Source organism: Lepisosteus platostomus, chromosome 26 (assembly GCF_059453375.1).
Source record: "Lepisosteus platostomus isolate fLepPlt1 chromosome 26, fLepPlt1.hap1, whole genome shotgun sequence".
NCBI lineage: Eukaryota > Metazoa > Chordata > Actinopteri > Semionotiformes > Lepisosteidae > Lepisosteus > Lepisosteus platostomus.
Genome location: NC_142636.1, coordinates 5,518,571 through 5,545,541, shown reverse-complemented (window position 1 = coordinate 5,545,541; position 26,971 = coordinate 5,518,571). Strand labels below are relative to the sequence as shown.

The 26,971-nt window shown below is 44.1% G+C and overlaps 1 protein-coding gene and 1 pseudogene across 2 annotated transcripts in view; one reads left to right on the top strand and one right to left on the bottom strand.

The window, feature by feature from the left end:
• Positions 1-25,904, top strand: part of LOC148639790 (uncharacterized) — a 30,694-nt gene extending 4,790 nt beyond the window's left edge. For both annotated transcript variants that reach the window (XM_088621093.1, XM_088621092.1), the window contains exon 7: positions 1,192-25,904. The gene's annotated coding sequence lies outside the window, so the exon portion shown is untranslated. The remainder of the gene's footprint in view (positions 1-1,191) is intronic.
• LOC148639791 (uncharacterized) lies at positions 382-25,324 on the bottom strand (annotated as a pseudogene).
• Positions 25,905-26,971: the final 1,067 nt, after the last annotated feature.

Genomic DNA, 26,971 nt, shown 5'->3' with positions numbered 1-26,971 from the left:
GACCTGCGGAAATGTTCCCTTGAACACTGTAGCTGGAGCAGTCTGTTGCTAAAAGTGCTCCGCTGCCCAGTAACAGTCCCATGAAGCGGATGAGAGGCGTTGTTCATGATGGCTGTGAGCTTGGTCAGCATTCTCCTCTCAGCCACCAGCTCCAGGGGGTCAAGGCTCAGCCCCAACACAGAGCCCCAACAGCCTTCTTGATGAGTTTATTGAGCCTATTTGCATCTCTTGTCATGATGCTGCTACCCCACCATACAACAGTGTAGAAGATGGCCGCTGCCACCACTGATTCATAAAAAACGTGTAACAGTGTTCCACACACACCAAAGGACCTGAGAGTCGGCTATGGCCTTTCTTGTACAGGGCGTCAGTGTTACCAGACTACTCCAGGTTATTATCCAGGTGTACCCCTAAGTACTTGTAGGACTGCACCCCTTCTATGGCCTCACCCTGGATGGAAACAGGGTTCAGCAGAGACTTATTCCTTCGAAAGTCCAGGACCATTTATTTGGTCTTGCTGGTGTTTAGCTGGAGATGGTTAAGATGACACCACTCCAAAATGTTGGTAATCAAGCTCCTATATTCCTCCTCCCTCCCCTCTCTAATACACCCCACAATTGCAGAGTCATCTGAAAACGTCTACAGATGACATGCCTCAGAGTTGTACCTGAAGTCAGAGGTGTAAAAGGTGAACAGGAATGGAGCTAGGACAGTCCCTTGTGGAGCCCCAGTACTGCTAACAATCTGTTCGGACACACAGCTCTGTAGCCGTACATACTGTGGCCTGCAGGTCAGATAGTCTATAATCCAGGACACCAGGGGAGTGTCCACCTGCGCCGCCCTTAGCTTGTCTCTCAGTAAAGGTGGATGGATGGTGTTAAAGGCACTGGAGAAGTCAAAGAATATAACTCTCACAAAGCTCCCCGTCTTCTCCACTTCAATAAGTGCCATTTCCTAACATCAATATGTGGTGCATCAACTGCAGTACTCCTAAGTCTAAAACAATACATTCAAAATATATGATGTGATGTATTTTCAGACCTTTATAATGGCTTCTATAGGACAGGCCTGTGGTCATGCTTTTTCTAAAAGAGTTATAGTGACAGGTTGTATAGTTCCATCTGTTTACATCATGATGAATCTTGAGGAAGAGCTTCTAACAGTGTCCTGTTGTTCCTTGTCCTACTGTAGCTGCAGCCCAGAGCTCCCTGCAGTGCAGAGCACCTGACTCGTATGCTTGTGAAAGATGTGCTGCCACTGCCTCTGCAGGATCCCAGAGGCCCTGAGCTCCAGGTAGGACTGCTAGACTCAGCCGCTGGTGTTGGGTACAGGCGGCAGACGGTGTCTTAAGAATAGCTGCTCTTGCATTGTGGAACCTGTGAAAATTCACAATGGCTGTACATCCTTTGGCAGAGCACAATCCCTGACACGTGTGCTGTATCCTTTTCTTAAAAATGACTGATTTCCAAGGTTTGGAAAAGGAGACATTAATTTGGACAACATATGGAAATCTTAGTATCAGAATAATACTGACCCAGTGAAGTTCACTGCACACAAATGTATTGGTGTTAAACAGAAATACACTGGTGCTGATCTCCTCTGTGTTTCCGAAATCATCCTCCTGAAAAACGCCTGGTTGTTACTCATGTTGGTCTGAGACAGCAGTTGGCTGGGTGTCAGAAAGTGGCTCAGCCAGTCAAGCTGAAATCTACCTGTGTCAAGATAACAGAAGGAGGCAGAGTTCATTTCCAATTTGTGATTTCAGTTACATTGCGGTTCATGTGTATGTAATATTTAAATGATTGATTAAAGATTTGCCATTTGTGCCTGATCACACACACGTGAACACAGTCGACTGGTCCCTGCAGCTCACCTTCACAAACAGAGTGTGATGAGACTGTCAGCAGGGGAGAGCTCTCATGATGGTGTAATATTTCCATCCAGTCCTCAGTGTTGTCTGTTGGGTTGAGCTAATATGGACGTGATTTGGACTCATGAACAATAAGTCTTCACAACAGTCTTGTCTTTTAAATTCGACAGTTCATTGCAGAACATCAATGGCGATAAGCAGGGAAGCATAAAAACAGAATTACAGAACCAAACTAAGCTTGACAGTGACACATTGATGACACAAAGGGTGCAAACGATATTTATAGTTACAGTCAAACCTCAATCCTGCTGGGCAAGCTGATCAGAATTCTCCAGATAAGGTTTATAAAAATGTTGGAAAAAATAATACTACCTAACAGAAAAATGCTATAATTAACCAGATATTTTTTTTTGCTAGAAATAATTTGAGTAATCTAGTTTCTGGGAAAATATATTTATCCACAGCTAAAAATATGAGTAAATTAGAAAAATGTTAACAATGTAAAATACAGACTAGCTATTGCTGTATTCTAGCTTTAGTCATCAGTTCAATATATCTGAGGAACAAAAGCAGCACAACCACTACTTTCTGTGGCACAAATCACATTGTTAATACAGCTCATCATACTGGAACTCAGCGTTAAAAGAAACTTACAGTCTGTTCACAGGTAGGGCTGTGATTCCTTGTGACTGGAGCAGTTTTGTACTGTGTAGGCTACTCGGAGTGCTTGTAATAAGGAAAGTGGTGTCTGAAGTGTGTGAATCGTTACTTTCAGTAACTGGCACCTCCTCAAACAGAAATGACTTAGACAAAAGCTGTCCTATATTCAATTTCAATTCAATTTAATTTATTTTTATATAGTGCCTTTCACAACAAGGTTGCCCCAAGGCACTTAACAAAGCTGTGTGACAACACATGATGTTGCAGCAGGGTGCGAATGATATCTTGGCATCAGGGGGAGCTCACCCCTGGTTTGGGGGGGGACGCATCACGTGTGAAAGGCCAGTCAGCTAGCGTATACAAAGTGAGCACTGGATTATATAGTTATAGTTTAACTGGAGTTACTCTTACCTTACAATAGAAGTGTCCACAGAGGTCTGGGCTCAGCTGTCTGTGGTGTCCGTCCTGTTGCCCATGAGGTGGACGAGCGGTGGCCTGCTTTACTCCAAGATGATACAAGAGGCAGGGATCGAATCTCTCCAAAGGAGGTCCATTCAGATCAACAAAAAGAAGAGAGGAGAGGCTTTGTTTTCTCTTAGTGTCACTCAGGGCAGAGAACCCCCGCTCACAGTCGGCTGAGGTGGTGAGGCACGTCCGGCCTGCTGTGGAGTTTTCCCAGGGTCTGTCCTGATGCTTTGCCTTGTAATTTCCAGTCTCGGAATTCCTCCACTGCCTCTCTGATGGGTGCGCCCAGTGCTTTAGCAAGCGCGCCAACTTCACCGTAAAGAATTAAGACATCATGATCCTGTGGCCAGAAGCCCTTATCCAGCGGTTTCAGCATCTGGACTAATTCAAATTCAGAGTCGCTTTGTAAGGCTACTGATCACAGACTGATAGAACTGGAGCCGGTTTATTTTTCCTGTACCCTCTGAGATGTCAACATCTTTAAACACGCCCAGTGATGAGCGCTGCTCGGCCTTCACTGCGGATTGACCGCCGGTGTCTTTCTTGGCTGTCAAGATATCGAAGGTCTGCTGAATGTGGCAACTGGAGTCCACCAGAGATGTGTCTGTGTTTTGGAGTTTCAGGGAGAGGCCCAGCAGCTCACGGAGAACGTCTTTCATAGATGCCAAATCAGCAACAGATGAGGAGTTAGTGAGGTGTTTGTGTAGTCCCTTGTGTTTCTGTCTCTCAGTGGTGTGCTAATGCAGGGAAATATTTCCATACTGCTTTTACAGTATTAAAACTGCTTGCCACCCATCTAATATTCAAAATCTGGCCAGTTTTCATAATCTGCACATTTATATCGAGTATCCGAGCGTTCTTAGTCGATTGGTGATAAAGTGAATATAGTTTTGCAATAAAGAATTCGAAATGGTTACACCCAGCCACTTCTTTGAGAGCGTCTTGTACTGCCAGTTCAAGGCGATGTGCCAGACAGTGTATGGACTGCACTTTAGGAAAGTCAAGCTTTAGTCTAGCAGTCAGTCCAGAGGATTTGCCAGTGAGCACTGCAGCCCCGTCAGTGGCTATGCTGGTGAGATATTTCTTCAAGAACTCATCATCCAAACCCACGTTACTAAGGCTCCCTCTCAGGCAACTGTAGATTGATTCCGTGTCTGTGCCATCCGTCAGCTCTGTGATGTCTAAAAATACATTGTCCACATCCCCTTTCCCACTCTCATCGCATCTCATGTATACGATGAGGTGAGCACGCCCGTGCACTGTGCTTTCATCAATAGTGAGGCTATTTTGTGACTTAAGTTCTTTTATACTCGACACAAGCTTGTTCTGCATTTGCTTTGCAATATGACATATTTCAGCACAGGAATGGTCTGACTTATGTACAGGGCCTATTTTGGCACCATTAAGCTCGGGTTACATTATTGAAGGAGTGAACTTTTTATAAGTTAATCTTTCCTTGGACACCATATGGGCAGATCTGAATGAAACTGCGGTTTCTTGAATTAAATTTGCTTTAATTTCAAGTACCTTGTTTGGGAGAATTTCTTTTTGCTTCGTCTCTTCAATATCAACGGCCCTTTTATGTGATAAGCTACAGTATCACCGTGTTTATATATTTTTTTCCGCAGCTGGTTCTGCAAAGGCCTACTTACATCTCCATGAATCCACTCCTCAGATAAATGCATGCCAAGTGCTTTTTCTGACAGCAGGAGACTCTTTGCATCTCTGCATGCTGTGCATCCCAAGTTTCTTTTCTTAACGAAAAGCCACTGGTTGCGTTTTTTTACTCTGTCCACTGCTGACTGGTCCAGTTAGCCGGGAGATTGGTGGCGACTGGGGTCACAGAGGGATCAGCCTCTTCCTCTGGGGAGCTGGCGCTGTTGGTGGACGTATTCGGAGGGGCAGGCCAGGCAGGCAAGTCAGCATCTAAACTGTCTGACGAGCAACCGCTAGCAGCAACAGTCAGATCGCGCAGTTTGGGTTTTTTTGTGAACCCAAAATTAGCCCGTCAAGTTCCCTGTTTTCTCTTGGGCATTATCGACGTTTTTCAGTTTTCATCGTTTTAGCTTGTCCATTTGTCACGTGTAAAGGAATGTTGCCTACTTTTGTAACAGCACCACCATGACTTGATCGGTATTGTATTAAATTACTTAGCTATTTCTATGGCAGCAACACACTCAGAACAGAAATGCAAATGTAGTCTATGCCGGAAAAAAGTGACCCATACTGTATAAATAGGACATTTTTTTAATTGATAGATTCCATATTTTAGAGACCCCCAAAATTTCGCAAATGGTCTCTTCAGGGAAGCTAGTGCCTTATTCAGGTAAGCTAAGCTCCCCCTAGCTCCCCCGTAATTCGTGTTACAGTACAGAAAGAGAAGAGGCCAAAACACAACAGAGGAGAGGAACCCAAAACTCCTCAGTAAGGAGAAGAAAAACCTCTGGGGGTCCAAGGTCAACTGGCTGCCCAACCCCTCTGTTCATGCTAACATTATACAATTAAAAAAAAGTACTAAGTGTGGAGTATTAAACCTTCCATCATGTCCTTCTGTGTGACAGTACTCCATGCAGATCCATGTAGACCAGCAAATTCTCCTTAAACGATAGCTATACTCGCGATGTCCCCCTTAGATCCATGGCAGTGATGCAGCATCTGACTCAGATGGTCCCCAGCCTGGGCGCCGTCCGGACATGTGGGGAGGAGAATAGGATAGTTTGGTCAGAACAGATGTATCTACCTGGTGGGCCAACACAGAGACACACAATGGCATGTACAGCAGCACCAGCAGCCATAGCTCCAGCGGGCTATGATGTAAGGTGTGAGTAGGCTGGGCTGAAGTCATAGGTTTTCAGTCGGGATTTAAGTCCTGAGATTGACTTGGCATCCCGTACGTAGGCTGGCAGACTGATCCATAAACTAGGGGCCCTGTAGCTGAAGGCTTTACCGCCAGCTGTTATTTTATTAATATGTGGATTAATCATTAACATTAATCAGCTCCATTAATCAGACAGGCACCTGACCTCTGAGAGCCTTATAAGTAAAGTAAAAGAATTTTGAAGTCTGCCCTGTACCTGACAGGAAGCCAATGGAGAGAGCTAAGTATAGGTGTTGTCGTACTTTCTGCTCCTAGTACCAATTCTAGCTGCCTCGTTTTGAATTCGCTATAAGGTGTTGAAAGTGTGATAGGTGCTCCCTGATAGCAGGGCATTAAAGTAATCTGATCTTCTGTATACAAAAGCATGTATTAGTTTCTCTGAGTGGAGAGAAAATGCCTTAGTTTTGCAATGTTTCTTAACTGTAGAAAGCACGCCTTCGATACTGTATTGACATGAGAGTTAAATGAGAGTCTCGTGTCTAAGATGACGCCTAGGTTATGTGACGAATCTTTTAGGCAAACTTTTAAACCCTCAGAGTTGAGTGCTGAGGTTATAGCAGTCGTATCTGCACTGTTGCCTCCAAACAGCAGAAGCTCAGTTTTATCAGAGTTGAGTGACAAAAGGTTTTCACATATCCAAGTCTTTAATTCATTGATGCAATTAGCTACAGTGACAATCGAGGAGATGGCTGATTATCACTCTTTACACCAGTTTGGAATAATTTTAGCCTCTTCTTCCTTACTTACTTTGAATTAGGGAGCTGCGCTGGACAGTTTTGCATTAACACTCCTGCAGTGACTGTGCCCTCATCTTTAATAAATTAACTTGTTTTGGAAGTTGTTGTATCAGAAGCAACGTTCGGCATAATAATGTAAGAAAATCCTGTTGAAAATCGGGTGCTTAAATATTAGGAACAAGTAAAGGTTTATTCCAGGCTGAAAAGAGAAGAAAAGAAACACAACGTTTTGAAGCTGTGAAGCCTTCTACGGGTGTCAATGAGCTATTAGTCTAGTAACAACAGCTCACCTAATCCAAACGTGGATTTGTGACAGATCAGTGAAATATTGTGAGAAGGTGGAGATGAGCGGTTTGCTCTGTGTTTCCATTGGTGTCTGTGGGGACTTGGTCGAGGCATGACTGCGCACAGTATCTAAAGAGGGGGCGGGGCCATGGGGAGGTCAGTCCTGCTGGGATTCACTTTCGGGATTTATATTGCACTCAAGCCAGAGGGCTAAATCTCTCCGTGTGGAATTGACTTGATACACTCCAGTCATGTTCTTACTATTATTTTAGTAATTGAATTATCAGCTGAAAGGATCATCTGTCAGATGGGCCGATTTGTGGAACACTGAGTAGAATAAAAAATGTATAGTTTCAAAAATGTAAATGCAACGTTTCATCTAGTTGTCAGTGTGCCTTAATGTGAGGTTTAAATGACCTGTTACAGATGTAGACATTCAGAATGCGCAGTAAAACCCCGTAACGTGGGATTGGGGCTGCAAGTTGCCACGGCACGTGATTCGCTGGGCAGAGATGATCGACAGGTGGCACTTGTGGTGCATTAGATGTTAGTGAAACGATTGCTTCATTCAATCTCTCTGCTGTGCATGTTTAAATCCTCTTAATCTGGAATATTAATATGGAATTTTACAACTATAGGGAAATTTTGGTAGCTGAGTATAAAAATGACAGGAACATAACGTCTCTGAACGTCATATCATCATAAACGATATTAATTTAAGAATATAAATATATTATACATACTGTATATGGCTGGTAATGGTTGCTTAAATAAAAAGTACACAACAGTATTCCACTTTCTTCATAAACATTTTATGCATTAAAGTTTTTAATACGGTCACTTACGGTGGATATTCTGGAAAAGTTTTGACGTGCTCGTTCTGGCTATATTAAGTTTATATACTTTGTAAAAGCTATAATGTTTTAACCTTTTCTATGCATGCTTGCTGTTATTATTACAGTAAAAAATGTGTACCTTTTAGAATCAGTTTAATAGGGAATGTAATATGGAATCGCGTAACTAAAGAAATTAATAACGATATTAATTTAAAGATCTAAATCTGATATATAAATCAGGTAGTATTACCGTAGTCCACTTTAAAAAAAATAAAACAATAAATATTATGGAGACTATATTAACATTTTAAATTATTTTTTTGTATATCACAGTGTATTCAGTGTTAAATGATATTAATAATAAAATAAAAACATGAATGAGCAAATGTGAATACTGTCAACAGTGGGAGTACAAACCTGTTCCACCGGTTTAATTAAGTTCAATTCAAAATACTTTATTCATCCCAGTAGGGCAGTTTAACACAAGCCTTTACAACAAGCCTTAAAACGAAATCATATACCTTGTAATTATAATCGGGATTAACAAAGTGGTATTAAAAAGGCCACTGAAACTATAATAATATATCTGATCATTATTAACAATATTAATTTATTAATAATAAATGATCATTTCAAATTTCTTGTATTTTTTTAAGTTTTCAGAGTTTTTTCCGTTTTTCATTACCTCTGCTTTCTAATTAAAATGCCTGTTTATAAGACAAGTTTCTGATGTCGGTAACACAGAACCTTCAAAGCACAGGCATTTTAAAGATCGCGATTTTCACAACTTTTATTTAAACAATATCTAGTACCAGGTTGCTTTTTTAGAAACCTTAGTGTGAATTAAGTGGACCCCAGGTGTAAACGAGTTCATAACGTGAGAATGCATTGTGCTACATTTTTATGCATCGGTCTAAGTGTTCTTAAGTGTCTTAAAAACATAAAAAATGTAACATCACAATGTATGGCACAATGGGCAACTGATTCTTTTAACATTGTAAAGAAAATCCAAAATAAGAAACAAGAACATGTCCCTTCCTAAATCAGACATTGCATGACTTTAAAAGCTATAAAAACGATAGTTAAAACAACTTTTTATGTGCGATAAACAGGTGATTTTTCTTTCTCATGATCAGCTTATGATCTTAAGTGTTTTTGTACTTTTTAATTAAACTTTTAAAACACTTTAATTTTGTAAACATAACAATGTGTTTTCTACAGAAAGAATCACATTGTCCTCTCTTCTTGTGGTGTGAAGCAGGTCAGCAGGTCTGTAAGTAACAGCTTGATGAATGAACCAGGAGACCCGGAAAGCAGGGCTGTTTCGTGCCAGCCAGCGCATTACCACCTTGCAGTGGGGGAGGGAAGCGGGCTGTAATTCCACTCTCCATCAGTACATCTTCCCGATAGTCACTGACGCAGCTTTAGCCAAGTCATTCCTGGTTTTAGAGAAGAATGTGATTTTTGTGTATACGTTTCGTGTTGCATTGGCAGTCTTATTTTAATTTACGGCGCTCACAAAGATTCTAAGCTGATCACGAGGAAGAAAAATCAGCTGCTTTTCATGCATAAGTGGTGTTTAACTATCTAAAAATGTTTTATAGCTTTTAAAGCCATGCAATAAAGTTAGGCAGGGGCATGTCATTGTTTCTTATTTTTAATTTTCTTTAAAAAAAATTAAAAATCTCCTCCCCACTTTCACCTTGCCGTTAATATAGTGGGGATGTAGCATGTTTGGGGACTTGTTTTGTGGAGCTGATATTTTTTCCTTGGTTCACGCGTGCTGCTCTTGGGCTTGTTTTAGTTTGTGGTGGTCCTTTGTATTACAGATATTACGGTACTGCAGTCTGTAATACTGACATACAGAAGACATGATGGATGGATTAATGCTCTCATTTATTTATTTCCTTTTTGAATTGTATAATGTTAGCATGCCCAGAGGGGTTGGGCAGCCAGTTGACCTTGGACCCCCAGAGGTTTTTCTTTTCCTAACTAAGGAGTTTTGGGTTCCTCTCCTCTGTTGTCTTCCGGTCTTCTGTTCTGTATTAACAACATGCATGGTTACTTGCATTGTTAAGCACCTTGGGGCAACCTTGTTGTGAAAGGCACTATATAAAATAAATTGAATTGAATTGAATATTACGGGTGATTGTGGAGTCCATTGTGGCTTTCAGTTTAGAGGATGATACTCTGCGCCCGACTTTGGAGCAGTTTGAGAAGTGTCGCAAAGCAGATGTTTTATCGATAGTGGGTTTTAGTCTCTCGGTTTACTGCGGACGTATCAGACTTTAAACTGAGGAAGAGATACAGCCCCACACCCCAGACAGGCAAAGGTAATAAAGGTGATAAAAATCCATTCAAAGGGGTGCAGTGTGTTAACTCAAACTCTGCTAACAGAACCGCTTATAAGAGCACGGTGACTTTCTGCTCAATTACATGAGATCTGCAGTAGTCAGACGGATTTTAAATTCTTTAAGCAACTTTAGCTGTTGGTCAACGTCAGCTACTCTGCGCAGTTCACTGCACCCTTTTCTCTCATGCAAACTTGTTTTTTCACTCTTTCGAAATATTGGACGGTACGCCCCAGGGACTCATTCATTCATTATTCTTTATTGCCACACAACAGTAGTTGGTGAAATTGGCTTTCGGTACAGCAAAGAACACAGATGAGACATACAAACAACATATACAGTACAAATTCAAATAGGACAGAAGACAAACATTGTCACATATGTAAACAACTTTCCATGTAACAGCATCATTATACAACTAAATGTCAGAGTTCAACGTGAATTCACAGTTCGTCTGGCAGTGGGATAGAAGCTGAGGTTGAAACGGGCAGTCCTTGAGAGGAAGGATTTGAAATGTTTTCCAGAGGGGAGAAGCTGAAAGAGATTTTGAGCTGGATGAGAGGGGACTGAAACAGTGGTGGGCAGTATAACCCGTATAGTCGGTATACCGGTAGAAACATGTGTCCGATATGGATTTGGCTAAACCGTTTATACCGGTAGAGAATGGATTTTGATGTTTACACAGATTGTGCCACCAGCACCGTCATAGTTTACAATTCTGTCATATTTTAGCTCCAATTCTCTAATTCTGAAAATGTTCATCTTGCTGATATTTGGAAATTGGATAGGTTCAGAATGATTGATCTTCGGTGGTTCAGACGTCCCGTTTATGACGCGTCTGAGGTCATGGCGGCCAATATAAACACGCGGGCGTCCTCTTCCCTTTCCCTGAAAACAAACACCTGTTCGCCGGGCCGGTCTGCGAACACTAACAAACGGAAAACGCGGAGAAATGCAGAAAGGCAGCGCTAGCGAGTCGGCCACAAGATACGGAATTGTTGAGAAGGAGGGCGCTTCATCGGTCGTTTGGAAATGGTGCGGATTTAAAAAGTCGGACCGTGAGCAGAAACCGGTTTTCTGCCAATTCTGTCGGCGGCGATTTTAGCCAGAGGCGGTAGTACAAGCGCCCTCTTCCATCCGCTCAAGACGGAACAGGGGTGCGAGTCCAGCAGCTCTCGTGTCGGGGTGAAAAGACATTGCTGCCCGAGTCATTCACCACGCGGGCTTCCATGTGGACACGAAGCAGCCGTTTGAATACTGGAGGGGTTATTACTTTAATGCCTGAAGAGTTTTTATCTTATTTTTTTACTTTATTTTGTTTAAAGAAGTATTACATATTTAAGTCGATAAGAATTTTACTTGAAGTATTACATATTTACTTATTTAATTCATGTTCATAAGTTTATTGTATTGTTTCAGTTCTGCAAAATAAAAATGTGCTTAAACTGTTCGACATGCACTTCAGTTCAGTGTGAAATTTCAAAACTACTAAAGGAACAACACGGTAGCTAACCAATAATAATAACCTAACTAAAAGCTAACTCCAGGCAATAAAAAAGATGTACTCCTTTTAAAGCATGTTCTATTGAAATTATGAGAAAACAATCTATATCGTGATATATATCGTTACCGTGCAAAATTAAAATCTTGCTGGGCAAACGATTTTTTTAAGTTTTAAAAAAAGAAATTGAAAATATTGTAGCGTTTACAGGTTCTTTTCAGAACAAAGGACCAGTGGAGACGCGATTAACAAACCAAGCGCTAGCTTTATTCATTAACAACCACACAAAACCAAACACAGGATCTACACTCACATGAGGAGACTGACGGAACACGTACACATCTTTAGGGTGGTAATTACTTAACAACACGCTATACTCTTATAAGACTACACAAGACACTAGAACTACTTTGACATTATTTACACAGGTAAGGTCCCTCAGACTCTCCCCGGCTACCACGCCCAGCATGCCCAGCGGTACTACGAGCGCCTAGGGGCGCTTCCTCCTCACCACCAGGCGAGGGCGTTACACTGCCCCCACCTGAAGCGTCTGGCGTCTCGCCGACGTCGAACACCCCCCTCAGGCTGTACTCGTACTCGGCTAACTGCTGTGGAACCCTGCGTGAGCGACCGCTGAGCCGCGGTGACGGCTGGCGACCCACAGACGCCCCACTATCGGCCGGCCCAGCCCCGGCTGCTCCTCTAGAGCCTCCCCACACGGCTCCTCCTCCCGGGCCCGGTAGGCGGCCAGGCGGTCTCGGTGCAGGACCACCACTCTCCCCCGTGTTCGCAACCGGACACGGTAGCAGACCTCGCCCACCACCCCAAGTACCTCAGCGGGCCCCTCCCACGACGGCGCCAGCTTAGGGCTGAGGCCTTTGTGGCGGCGCTGGCTGTACCCCCAAACCTAGTCCTCGGGCTAGAAGGCAGGCCCCTGCAGCGCTGCTCCCGCCAGGCGCAGTGGTGGCAGACCGCGGCCTCGCAGGGGCGCCGCGAGACAGCGTCGGCATTGAGATGGCGAGACTCCGGACGGTGCACGACAGTGAAGTCGTACTCCTGCAGGATCTCTATCCATCGCGCCATCTGCCCCTCCGGCTCCTTAAAGTGGAGCAGCCAGGTGAGGGACGCATGGTCGGTCCTCAGCCGGAACCGGGTCCCGAACAGGTACGGCCTGAAGTGGTGGACCGCCGCCATCACCGCCAGCAGCTCGCGACGGGTCACGCAGTAGTTCCGTTCAGCCCTAGTCAAAGCCCGACTATAGTAGGCCACTACGCGCTCCCCATCTGGCCCCTCCTGCGCCAACACCGCACCCACCCCCGAGTTACTCGCGTCGGTATCAGGAACATACGGTAACCACGGGTCGGGGTAGGCCAGCACAGGGGCCCCCACCAGAGCTTCACGCAACCGGCCGAAGGCCGTCTCACAGCCCGAGTCCCAGTCGAAACGGCGGTGCAGCAGGGTAGCGATGCTGGCAAAGTCCCGGACGATCCTCCGGTAGTACGAGGCCAACCCCAGAAAGCTGCGCTTGGCGTGAACCATGCGTCCCGGTGGGATGCGGATGGGTTGAGCGTAGCCGGTGTTGTTTTCGTGTTGGACCAGGGCAGTGCGGGTGCAGTCCTCATCTCTCGCCGCAAAGAGATCCTCGTTCTGGGCGAGTAGCTCCTGGAGCCGCTGCCGCTGGTCCTGATTGAGGCCCTCGCAGCTCCGCTGGTAGAGGTCCTCACGGCGCACCTCGCTTCCACGCAACACTCAGCCCCCGCCGCCGCCGCCTTGTCTGGCCCCCCGGCTGACTCGGGGGCAGGATCCGGCACGCTCGCTCCCCGGCTCGCACGCCGCCGCCGCCACTGCCTCTTTTTCCCCCGGCTCCGGCAAGCCCGCGTCCCTCGGCCTTCGCCGGGCCTGCCCTCCACCAGGCGAAGTCGCTCCCCCTGCCACACCAACTCCTGCCGGCTCAAGTCCAAACTGGCCCCCACTCGCTGCAGTAGGTCCAGGGGTGGCGCACCATCGCTGCACCTAGACGGAAGGCAAGCACCTGTTTCCCCCGGACTGCAGCGAGCTGTCCCGTCACGGTCTTCAGCCGCAGGTTGGAAGCCTCCCATCCCGCTGGGTTGGTGCCCTTGTCGTCGGGGAGGACGCCCGGCCGGAGTAGGGTTACCGATGAACCGGTGTCGAGTAGGGCCAGGCAGGGTTGGTCCTCGATTTGGCAGTGGAGGTACAGGCCCCGGCTAGAGCCGACTCGCCCCACAGTGGCGTGAGGGGCGCCGGTCTTAACAGCGCTCCCCGGAGCGGGGGTTGAGGTGTTCAAGGGGCGGCCTTCTCCGCGCAGAGCCGCCCTGTTCCCGTTTCCCGACGCCGATCGAGGAGTGCGAGGTTCGGGTGCCTGGCAGAACCGGGCTCGGTGTCCCCTCTTCCCGCAGCGGTTGCAAATCAGCGTGCGGGGCTGTTCCGCGGGGGTCGCTGCACTGGCTGGCTCCTCTTCCCCCTTGCTGGATTCCTCCGTCTCCGCCTCGGTCAGCCGGCAGGGTGCACTGCGTCTGCTGGTGCTTCTAGCCACCCCGAACACGACCTCAGCCCGTGTAGCAAGGGCCAAGGCCTGCTCCAGTGATGTTGGCACGGCCAGCTGCACGTGGCGCCGCAGCTCCTCGGGTGAGAGGGCCTTGAGAAAGGCCTGGAGAGCCATCTCCTGCTGCCCCTCCCGAGGAAAAGCTGAGTATCCTCGGCGGGCGAGGAACGTGACATCAGCGGCAACCGGGCCCAGCCGCTCTCCTGGTCGGCGCCGCCGCAGGGCCAGCCTCTCCAGCATCAAGTCCGGCGCCTCCTCCACACCGAAGCACAGCTGGAGAGCTGCTGCCAGCGCCGTGTATTCGCCTCTGTCCTCCTCCGGGACGTCCAGGAGCACCTGGCAGGCCGCTCCTTCCAGCGCCGCCGCCAGGTGGCCGGCCATCTCCGCCCGTCTCCAGCCATTCGTCCAGGCTGCGAGCCGGAACTGTGCCTCGTAGGTTTCCCAAAGTGCTTCACCATCGTAGCGACCTGGTCGCACCCGCGCCGATGGGTGTGGGAATCACTGATCTGCTCCGGCAGGGAGAGTATCCTCTCTCTGGGGTGCCCGCTGACCAGGAGTAGCGGCCAGTTGCCCCAATTCTACCGGCGGGACCACTACTGGGTAGCCCTGGTAAGGGCTGTGGCCACCTGTCGCACCCAGGAGTTGCTCAGGCTCCCTATGTGCGCTGCCGATGGGTTCTGTTTCTTTCAGCGTCAGCCGGCGCTTAACAGAATCGGGTAGTGTCTGCCACGATTTGTCCATCCTGCCCGCTCTGACACCAATGTAGCGTTTACAGGTTCTTTTCAGAACAAAGGACCAGTGGAGACGCGATTAACAAACCAAGCGCTAGCTTTATTCATTAACAACCACACAAAACCAAACACAGGATCTACATGCACATGAGGAGACTGACGGAACACGTACTGTACATATCTTTAGGGTGGTAATTACTTAACAACACGCTATACTTTTATAAGACTACACAGGGCACTAGAACTACTAGGACATTATTTACACAGGTAGGGTCAGCCGCTGGTCATTGTGCTGACCCTCAGACTCTCCCCGGCTGCCACTCCCAGCATGCCCAGCGGTACTACGAGCACCTAGGGGCGCTTCCTCCTCACCACCAGGCGAGGGCGTTACAATATGATACAGTGAAGTGTCCCAGCTTGGAACATTGCATGACTTTAAACGCTATAAAAAACGGGATTAGATCATTAAGAAACGGGTGATCAGCTTAGAATGTTTGTGTACATTGTACGTTTTTTACTTTATAATTAACCCTTTAAAATACTTGAATTTCATGAATGGAGTTTATAACGAAAGTTCGGGAGGGGTGACAACAACCACGCTCAATCGTACTCAGCTGTCGGTAGTTAGCAATCGCTCCCGTCATCCTTCCTCCACCAGACACTACTGTATAAATCCCAGTATGATTTCCTCCTCTCCCTCGCATGCGACTCTCGCACTCTCGCCAGGAGGTCGGCCCTCAGCCCATCAGGTTAAGGCAATATCCGCTCCGTAATAGTTCATCACGCTTTGATCTCGGGTGTTGTCGCTCCCAGTGAAACACAACACACGTTTCGTGCAGAAACAATCTCCTTCTCTTCTCTTCCTGTGGTGTGAAACAGATCAGCGGGTCCGTGTTCCCCAGTCAGGCTGGAGAACAGCGCCCCGCCCACTGCGTCCATCACAGAGGGGGGCGGAGCCTAGCAGCACAGACTGAGCGCTAATGGCACCGATCGCGTCTGCATTTATAACTTAGTGTTTAAAATTAATCAAACAGTGTTAGTCATTTCTTTTTACTTCAAGTCCTTTGGTTTTTTAACGAATTAGACTGATCATTTGATAACATTGTTAAAGCAGGATCTTATTGTACTTCCTAATTATATTACACATGGAAAATAATGTTTTTAATCATCTTTAATGATTTATACATTTTGGAAAGGTTTCACCTATACAAAACAATGTACATATAAATTACACATTTAATAATTATTATGCATAATAAAAGGTATGCATTCAAATATAGTCATGAATATTAAAATAACGTTGGAGTCAATTGTTGCACTTTTTTCCACATCTTGTAAAAAGTGATAATTTACAAGACTGGTCAAATGTGCATTTGATCTGACAAACTAAAATCAAAATATCACAAAATGAAAGTAAACAAGTAAATTATAAAAAATAAATTTGGCACTAGTAAAATAAAATATATCAAAATAAAGTTCTAAAATAATGAGAAATAAAATGTAAAATATACTGAGAAAAGTTCCTTTTCCCATCGGCCCTGAGATGAAGCCCATCAGCAGCAAAGGCCTGAGCAACGGGCTGCAGGCTCTGCAGAAGCACTCTGTTGCTCCTGAGGAGCTGCACATGGTCCATGTGAGAGGGGAGCTGTGGAAGAGCCCGGGCAGCTTCTTTCACAGCTCCAGCAGCAAAGAGGCATCGCAGAGCCGTCGCAAAACTGAGCAAATTGCCATATGAACCTTACAAGGAGATGCTCTCCTTCCTGCCACAGTCAGTTCTTTTCTAGCTCTAAGGATGTCATAGGAGGAGTCCCCCTGGGCTCTGTTATTGGTCCCTATGTTAATGATCAGTAATATATCCTCGTTCAGGGCCTGGAGGTGGTACAGGTGCTGGTGGGCACTGCGTGTTGTGCCAGGGTGCAGCCAGACCTGTTCTGCTGGCATCAGTGTTTCCAGGCCCCACAACATAGAGTCTCTGAGGATATGCACTTTCTTTGGACCTGATGGGGAAAAAAGGCATTATCACAGGCATTGCACGGCTACATCATAAGATAAATCTTAACAGGATATAAACTGTACTTGAATAACATACATATTCAACAAATAACAATGAACAACAGTGTAAAAATTATAACTCACAAGTAACTATAGACAATGTTGGAAACCAGCTATCACAAGGCAAGGAGGTTATTTACATCAGCCATTATATATAGAGCAGTAATTTCGTATTGCTGGCTCCAGTGATCAACTTTTCACCAGCCTCCCTGGCGCATCAGCATCAGCTACAAGATGTTTTCCTTTTCGTCTTCCTCAAAATTATCTGCATCTGACACACAGTGTAACATTAGCAACTGCCCGGAACTTAAGAAATCTAAGCAACAACCCTCACCTCATTATCCATGGGATCATCTAACAATGGATAATCAATTAAAGCCTAAAACATGATCACCCTCCTCTACACAATCCACAACAAACAATTCTCCTGTTCTATTTACACGGACTGCCCTGCCTGGCCACCAGCATTCACTCCCATCTTCACTGCTCACAAATGTGCTCCATTTTCTTGCCTACAAAGTCCTCTGCACTAACAGGAAGCAATTCTAAATAACTATTCATATAATCTTTCCACAAAGCAAACCACCACATTTTTCTAAATCCATCATATTTATTTAAAAACATACTCCTGGCCATCTAGGCTCATTTCAACGACTGTGCCCTTGTATCACACCTTCCTATCTTTCTCTTCAAAAGCATGTCTAACTCTCTTTCCTAACAAATGTTCTGGTTTAATTAACATAAGAATTCTTAATCTTTCCATACAAACCATTTTTCTACCTAGATCCCCAGCCTTAAAATGCTGCTTAAAAGCATCCTTTAAAATCTCTACCTTTTCTTCAACAGTATGTCCTGATGGTGCCAAACATTAATCTTTGTCTTCTCTAGATGTACCTGGGATTTCCTCTGGCCTGCTGAAAATCAATCAGCTGTTCTAGACTAAGCCTTTTCCCCTCCTTTGAAAAATTGAAAACTCCATTTTCATGTTTCATTCCTCACACAAATATCCTAAACCTCAACTGTGCTGTAACTGCAGGAAGCTTCTTGTTCTCATCTAAATGCCTCAGCTGCTCATCTATTTCTTCCTCGCTGTTCCAAAGTCCCCCATACTTTCCTGTCTCTACCGCTACTTCCTTTGTCCTTATATCTCGTTTCTTTTTCTATCTTTTTTTCCTTCTTCTCTCTAAGTGTCTGCAACCTGGCATCTCTTATCCTATCCATCCTCTCCCAAAACACAGCCCTCTGCTCTTTAACTGATACTCTAGCTTGAGATAAAACTTCTGCCTTCTTTTCAGAATCCAGTTTTTCAAGCCACTGCCAAGACCTGTTCTCCTTAAACATGATCAAACCCTCAACAGCTATTGCAGTTGCTCTGACCAGTATTTTAAGTAAATTGTCAAAGATTCCCAAGTCCCTCTCATAGCTTACATGTGTCTTGGTGCTGATTCAAACATTTTATACATCTCCTCTGAAACCTTATCATACAGTACCTGCCATATTCCAAATGATCTGCTACCATCCTACAACACACCTTTACAAAACTAGGAAGGATCAATTCCTCTGCCTGCCTAGTCATGTCCTATAATTCAGGGCTCCTCTATTCTGTGAGCTTCTGCAGAGCAGGTCCGGAATTTGCCTCCATGTTGGTAAACAAGCGTACCTCACCTCTGACTAACGTACTGCTATCAGCCTGCCATTCCTTCAGCTTACACACTAGCTCCCTGTATCTCGCATTCATTTCTAAAACGTGCTCCAAGAGCTCTCCACAACTGCTCTGTCACAACCTTACAAATAATTCCCAGTGCTCTGCATCCTGCAACTGAGCTACACTCAAAACCTTAAACAGTGCTTCTATTAATTTGTTTTCATCACCTACAGTATATCATGCATGAATTCCAGCAATTCAGCTTGCAAAAAATAAACTCTAGCTGCATTGTGGAACATTGCATTAATTCAGTTTCCTATAGAGGGAATCAGAGGGACATGATCAGATTTTCCCTGGCTCAACAAAAAAGATCTAAACTGTACAGATTTGCCACTTTTCTCACACCCTCATTCATGGATGGCTTTGCACACTGATCTAATCAATCTAACTGTACCACTCTCTCCAACCCTTCTAGGCATCCAGTCTAAACTAACACTGCCCACCTTTTCGCCACCAACAATCATCCCAGACAGAAAGTGTAACATTTGCCTCATGTGCCAAGGCATCAATTAAATGCAATTCAGAGAACAACTCATTGATAAGTCTGATCCTAGCCTTGTCTGTCTCACTGAGGTCATCAAATCCATATACAATTTCAGGCAAGATATCAGTTCTGTACCGTGCCAGGATTTCATTAATGTTTTTTTCTGTACTTGCCCTGTCGCCAATTAGATTTGTAATTTTGTAGACAATTTCCTTCTCAGAAAGCGTTGCATCCGAATCCCTGCTTCCACTGTTAACAACATCTTGCACCACCTCTCTGCTCCCTGAGTCCGAAATGCATCCTGCTACCCTCCTGGAAAGAAGTCCCTGCAGTTCCATACAGTATTTATGGCCATATTAAGTGGTCCCATCTGTGGCAAGGCTTCAATTACTTTCTTGCAACAGTTTTTCTTTTAGATGTTTTAGAAACTTGTCTCTCTTCTAACACAAGATATTTACAAAAACTTTCCCCTGGCAATCTGTCGACCTGAATACCTACCAATTTATCCAAAACTATTCTGACTATCTTAGACCTTTCGTGCACGAATGCCCATGTTTGCTACTAAATCCATATAAGCCTCTCTTACAGCATCACTATACTTTCCTTTTTCACACGTGCTAATATTGTGACTCACTCTCCTGTCTGTCTCTGTTTTCAAGCCTTCATATTCTCCCTGCCAGAACTGCATCTGCTCATCCAGGTCCCTCTCCCCATGTGCTAAATCTGCTTCAGAATCACATTTCCTTTTGTAATACGCAACCTTCTGTGATTCCTTTTACTGTATATCTAATCTTTTGCAACTCTTCCTGCAATTTATCAGTACTCTTCTTTAGTTGTGCCTTTTCCTTCTCTAACTCACTTTTCTGCAGTTCATTCAGAATGACTGCCTGCTCACATTCCACAACATTTTGCTCAAGTGTCGGAAGTTTACTATCCCTGCGTCTAAGCCTTTTATAAACATTCCTAACACTTCCATGTCCTAACTTTTCATTTGCCTTGTGTAATTTTGAGAGCTTGAATTTCAGCTTCAGCCTTATAAAGCAGAAGTCCTCTGTTTTTTTCCTTCTCTACCTAGCTCTTTCATCATCTAGTTTCCTGCATTCCTCCAGTAATCTATGTACATTTTTAAACTGTGCTCCTAATAATAATAATAAACTTTATTTATAGAGCACCTTTCATACAGAGAGCATCTCAAAGTGCTTTACAAACCAAGCGTACAAATAAAATCTTAAATTAAGAGATATACTTTTAGTTGTAAAGGAAAACACAGTAATACAGTAAAGCAACATCAATGTCAATTTATGCTTGAAAAAGAAATAGAAATTAGGAAAGTCGTAATAGAATAAGAACAATAAAAGATAAATAAAAAAGAAAGATAAATAGAAAGAACAGAGAACCATTTTAACTAAAAGCTAAATTAAAAAGATGTTTTCAAATGTTTTTTAAAACAATGTACCGAGCTTGACTACCAGATAAAAAGTGGTAGTGAGTTTAATAATTTAGAAACATAAAAACAAAAAGCAGCCTCTCCACTCTTTCTGTATTTCACATGTGGTATCTGCAGAAGGCCAGTATTTGCAGATCTCAGGTCACGTATAGGAACATATAATGACAGACATTCAGTAAGGTACATAGGTGCTAGGCCGTTTAGAGCTTTAAAAGCAAGTAAAAGAACTTTAAAATCTATCCTAGAAAATACAGGTGACCAGTGAGGATCTTTCAAAACAGGAGTGATATGTGTTCTCTTTCTTGTTTTTGTTAGGATCCGTGCTGCTGCATTTTGAACAAGTTGTAAGGAATGTATTGTTTTCTTGGGAAGCCCACTAAACAGAGCATTACAATATTCGATTCTACTGGTAACAAATGCATGGACAGATTTAACATTTGAATTTATCCTGCAAGAGTTCTTTCTGAATTTTAGTACCCAATATCAATATTTCAGTCTTGTCTTGATTAACTGTAGAAAAGTTTGGGACATCTACTGAGATATATCTAACACACAGCCGATTAGTCTGTTGAAGGAGTTTTGATCTTCAGATGGAACAGAGATAAACAGTTTTATATCATCGGCATAGCTATTAAATTGATCCCACAGTTCCTAATTACATGACCTAAAGGTAACATATATAATGAAAAGAGCAGAGGTCCTAAAATGGAACCCTGCGGAACTCCACAAGAAATGTCAAAATGTTTTGATGATTGATTTCCCAAAGCAACAAAAAATGATCTATTCTTCAAATAAGATTTAAGCCATTCTAAAACCAACCCTGAAAGACCTACCCAGTTTTCAAGTCGGTTGATCAGAATCTTGTGATCAACTGTATCGAAAGCTGTACTGAGATCAAGTAAAACCAAATTATGTTTATCTTCACTCAGTCTCAGGTCACTCACAACATGGACCAATGCCGTCTCTGTACTATGGTTAGAACGAAAACCTGACTGAAGTTACTCAAAAAAATGTTAGAGACCAGATATTCTTTTAATTGAATAAAAACAACTTTCTCCAAAATTTTCTTTAAAAAAGGAAAATTTGAAATAGGTCTAAAATTGCTAATAACATAATAACTCCAGCTGACAGCAATTTACAATAGTAAAAACATTATCTTACACACAATCAAAAACCTTCTTAAAAAGAGTTGTAGGAACAGGGTCAAGATCACATGTGGAAGATGTCTGTAACAGTTTTAAGTGTCTGAAGATTAATAACAGAGAACAGATGTCATAACAGATGTAGGTGGCTGATCAGGACAATCGATGAGACTCGTCGTTGTTGTCTGAGCTATATTCTGTCTAATCAATAATTTTATCTTGGAAATGAATTGCAAACATCTTCACATTTTATAGAAGATACATCATAAGAAAAAATACGAGAAAAAGTAAGGTTTATTAAACTGTCTATAGTGGGGAAAAAAGTACTTTAGTGTTATCTTTGTGTTTGTTAATTACATTAGAGAAGTACAACTGTCTTGCCCTTTTTATGGAAGTATTGTAGGTGGAAATCTGTTCTCTCAGAAAGTCATAATGAACCTGCAGTTTAGGTTTTCTCAGTAAGCACTCTGATTTGCGACAATTTCTCTTAAGCTGAAGTACTGTATCTCCTCATTCATGAGTGAGTGTGATATTCTTAAGTTTCCGAGCATGAACCAGATCGTTGCAAGAAAGGGGTGACACTGTGCATGAAACGTTATTTAAAATGTTTTTAAACTTCTCAGCTGTTGTTTAATTGATGTGGCGTTTCTTAACATAAGATTCAGATACATTCTTCCTGACTTAATTCAATTCAATTAACATGAAAGAATACACAAAGATGGTCACATATCAGTACATCAGATATAAGTAATAGACATTTAATTTTAATTATAAAAGTAAGATTTACTGTGTGTTAGATACATGGCACATTAAGGATTCACTGTGCCACGTGGCAGTTTAGCAGAGTAATGCTGTCCTGCACCTGAACATCTGCAAATATGAAACGGTGTTGGGCAATACCTTTCGATCTGCTGCAGTGCTCTTTGTGGCTGCCGGAGCATTCCGAGTGACTGGACCTGCAAGAGCTGATTATTAAAGGTGACGTCTTGGCAAGGTGACGGAAGCCTGTCAAAGGTTCTTCATGCGCCGCCCAGCTTTGCAATAGAATTTCAAAGGGGAACTGCAGTCCCAGTTTCTCAGACCGGTTAGTAAATCTCTGTAGCAAAATGAATTGATTAACGGCATAGAAAACATTGACAAATATCGAATTAACCACAAAATCATGAACGTTTTGAAAGTTCTGTAAGTCGCCATATTGTCACAAACCCCTGTTCTCTCCACGGGGAGAGCGAGAGTTCGTATGAATTGCGCCGTGAAGCGGCCCTTCATGCTCACTAGTCACTAAAATGATACATGTACTGTGAGGTACGAGTGAATACAGACAGGTTGTGCTGCAGACATTTGACCACAGAAAGTTTCCAGTGTGATCTGCATTCAGAATTAACAAGTCAGTTCAATTTATCAGCTAGACTGTCTTAATAGACTCCAGCTTACATCTGACCTTTATTGTGGTTTAAAATACACTCATCAATGCTGATAGTTTCTAAGCTCTAAATATAAAAATGTGTTACAGTTCCCCTTTAAAGGAATACCAGAGATCGATGGTATAATGTTTACTTTCCATTCATATGTTGTCAGTTTCTAGAATAACATATCTCAGCTTTCAGTGACTTTCTGAAGAAGGTAGAACATGCTTCTCTTGGGAAAAGTACTTTGAAAATCTGCCCATCTGTCCTCATACTCCATGTATGAGGTCAGATGGGAAGATTTTCAAAGATACTCCTTGTCTGTCCATCAGTTGTGTAGAAAGAAAACGCTCAGAGAATTACAGTTTTCATGGCTGTAGAAGCAGTAGAAGCCCTGAGTCTGTGTGAGGAGTGGGAACAGATCACCTCACCTCTCTCTCTGCAGGATTCTCAAAATGAACTTCCTGTAGACTGTCCTGAAGCGCATCTCTCACAGTCTCCTTTTGAGAGATGTTCTGGGCAGCTGCACTGACACACTGGTACAGGAAGGGCTGTGACTCCGGAGAAGAGGACAGTGAGCACTGAGTTCAGGAGCCTGCTCTGTACAGCTGCACTGAGAGGACATGTTAGCTCTGGAGACAACATACTGAAGTAGAGCGCAGAACACACATTTCACACTGAATGGGCTCTCTCCTCTACTGGACAATCAAACACTGCTCATGGAAACACAGCTCACAGCTCACATGAATGAATCTAGCCTGAACAGCCACACACCTTACAACATCTAATACACAGCAAATTGCAGACAAACCTGCTATGTCACTACGTCACAACACTAATAAGACTTTTAGTGAGTAAAAGTCCCAGATTCTTCTCCTCAGAGGTGGAGCTGAGAGGGTAGAGCACTCTGACTGTCCTGAGTGAGCCTAAAGGCCCACACCTCATCCGCCACTGTGCTCAGTGTGTTAGAGAGCAGCTGCAGACACTCAGGGGAGGCAATCATTAGTCCCAGAACCAAGGAGCAAATTTGCTCTGGACTGGACTGTGACACTCCATCTGATCCCCAATACTAACCAAGCTCATAACTCCTCCAGGTGAGGAACTTCAGCAGGTACGACCAAAGCAGCACCACTTTCTAAAGAAACACAGTGAAAGAGGATGAAAGGATACAGGAAGAGATAATAGACAGGCTTGAGAACAGTCTGCCTGAGCATCGAGCTGGAAGAGGTTTCCAGTCTCAGGTGGCAGAGACTGTAGACAGAGGCACTTACTTCAGTCACACTCTCATCGGCACACCAGCAGGCCAGCACAGCCTCAAAGCTCTGCCTCACAGTGCTGCTGCTCACACTCTGCTCAGCCTGAACACACAGAAACACACACATTATCCCACTGGGTGTGGAGCAGGGACATGCTCATCCTGTGCAAGAAGAGGTAAAGCCAAACACTTGGGATGGACTGACAGTTCTCAGGGTGCTGCTCAACAGGAAATCCAAGGTTTTATTTCATGTTCATTCAGGAACATTACTGACAAAGAACCGTAAACTGCAGCTCCATACCTGGGTGGTGTCATCTGCAAGGACACAGTTCTTCACTATGTACTCCAGAGCTAAGACTGTGGCCCCCAGCCCCAGGTAGCCCTTCTGCCCCATTTCAATCAGGACCTGCGACTCCAGATACTTCACCTGAGGACAGGAATAACAGCACATCCAGTTTGCAGAGGACCAGTCTGCACACGCTGAGACACACAAACACCCTCACACCTTCCACACACCTCAGGAGTACTTCACACATTCCCAGGCGCAGCAGAATACAGAGCACAGACACATGGCAGCACAGTGAGGCCAGATCACTGCAGCTCTGACTGATCCTGATTGCTGGGGTTGTGAAGGGATGCCACAAAGCTCATGAGGACATACTCCTTCAGGGCCTCCTTGACACAGACTGAAAAAACACACAACCCTGTGAGTGCAGCCTTGGTCCAAGCAGCTTGACCAGATGCAGCAGATGAAGAGGACGAAGTAGAGACTAGGAATCGGGTCTGTGATTGTACACAAATGGCAAATCTTTAATTAATCATCTAAATATTAAATACTCTGCCATTGTTTTCCAAATTAATGTCTCCTTTTCAAAACCTTGGAAATGAGTCATTTTTAAGAAAAGGGTACAGCACATGTGTCAGGGATTGTGCTCTGCCAAAGAATGTACAGCCATTGTGAATTTTCACAGGTTCCACAATGCAAGAGCAGCTATTCTTAAGACACCGTCTGCCGCCTGTACCCAACACCAGCGGCTGAGTCTAGCAGTCCTACCTGGAGCTCAGGGCCTCTGGGATCCTGCAGAGGCAGTAGCAGCACATCCTCCACAAGCACACGAGTCAGGTGCTCTGCACTGCAGGGAGCTCTGGGCTGCAGCTACAGTGGGACAAGGAACAACAGGACACTGTTAGCAGCTCTTCCTCAAGACTCAGCATGATGTAAACAGAGATGGAACTCTGACAAAAGCTCAGTGTTACATCCTGCCAGTATATCAGTTTTAGAAAAATGAGTATAAGTTACATATGACAATAAAGTACAAGTTCAATTTGAGTTGTATTTGTTTCTCCTGGGAGCACTGTTCAGGATCCTATTTGAAATCTTCTTGCCTCATCTCTAATGATGTTGACACTTTATAAACTTTATTATATTGGACTTGATTATGCTGAATCAGATGTTTTGTTAATTGTTTTTTTTTTCAGTTTTATTGTAAAACAAGCACCATCATTAAAATAAATGATATGCAGTTTATGACCCCATGTGAAATCAATAGCTGTGATTTTAAATCTGGTATAGAATCAGGTCATTATGAGAAGGCTGTGGAGAAGACTAACTCCACATTCAACACAAAATGAATCCCCTGAGCTGTCAACCTCTGAGAGAATCCAGAAGGAGCCAGAGTGCTTTCTGATATGTACAGCAGCTCAGAAAGGTTCCATTCACTGCAGGGCGGCTCAGTTGTTTTTCACTTCATCTAGAAAGCTGATTTGAAGTCTTATGTCTCCAGTCATATCAAAGCAGGTCTTTCGTGGGCAGCCCACACTGGAACAGATGTTCCACCACCACAAGCTTGAAGGTCTTTGCCTGAACCCCTGCAGCACTGAACCGAAACTCACAAGTGAGTTAATGGAGATCCATGACAGACTGTGAATCCCATGACTGTGGCACAGTCCTGTATGAGCTCCAGATTTAACCCCACGTGCTCATCTCTTTTCAATCTGGACTGGCAGATCAACGTTGAGAGAATCAGTGGGATGTCTTGCTTAAGACAGGGGTGACCTTCTACCTTAAACTGGGTAACAAGCAGCTACAACAACGCATCTAAGAACATGGCGCTGTGTTAGTGGCAGCCTGCTACAGCAGCTCTGTGTCTTTTTGTTGTCTTTTTGTTTCTTTCAGTTAGTTAATGGTAGTGTGTTAGTGTTTTTTCTTCATACCCTTGCCGGCAACTAGATTTGCGATCACAACATGATAGATGCTAGTAAAGCTGAGATACTTTTTCTTGTTTTTTCTGATACTCGGACCTCTGTTTCTATCGAGTTGCAATGCCGATAGCTACAGAGGCATTGTCTACACGCGGAACCAGCTGATAGTGCTAACGCGTCCGGCTCTACTCACTGGAGAGAAGCCATCAGTTCCAGAGAAGCTGAGGAGGAGAAGCCGAGGCTGTAGGGCTGGTGTGACGCGAAAGGCAAAGAGAAGGAGATTTAAACCCTATCTTCCTTCGATCATCATGGGAAATGCGAGGTCCTTAGTGAACAAGATGGACGAACTGGTGAGGAGCCAGAGGGAGTATAGAGAATACAGTATCATGTGTTTCACCGAG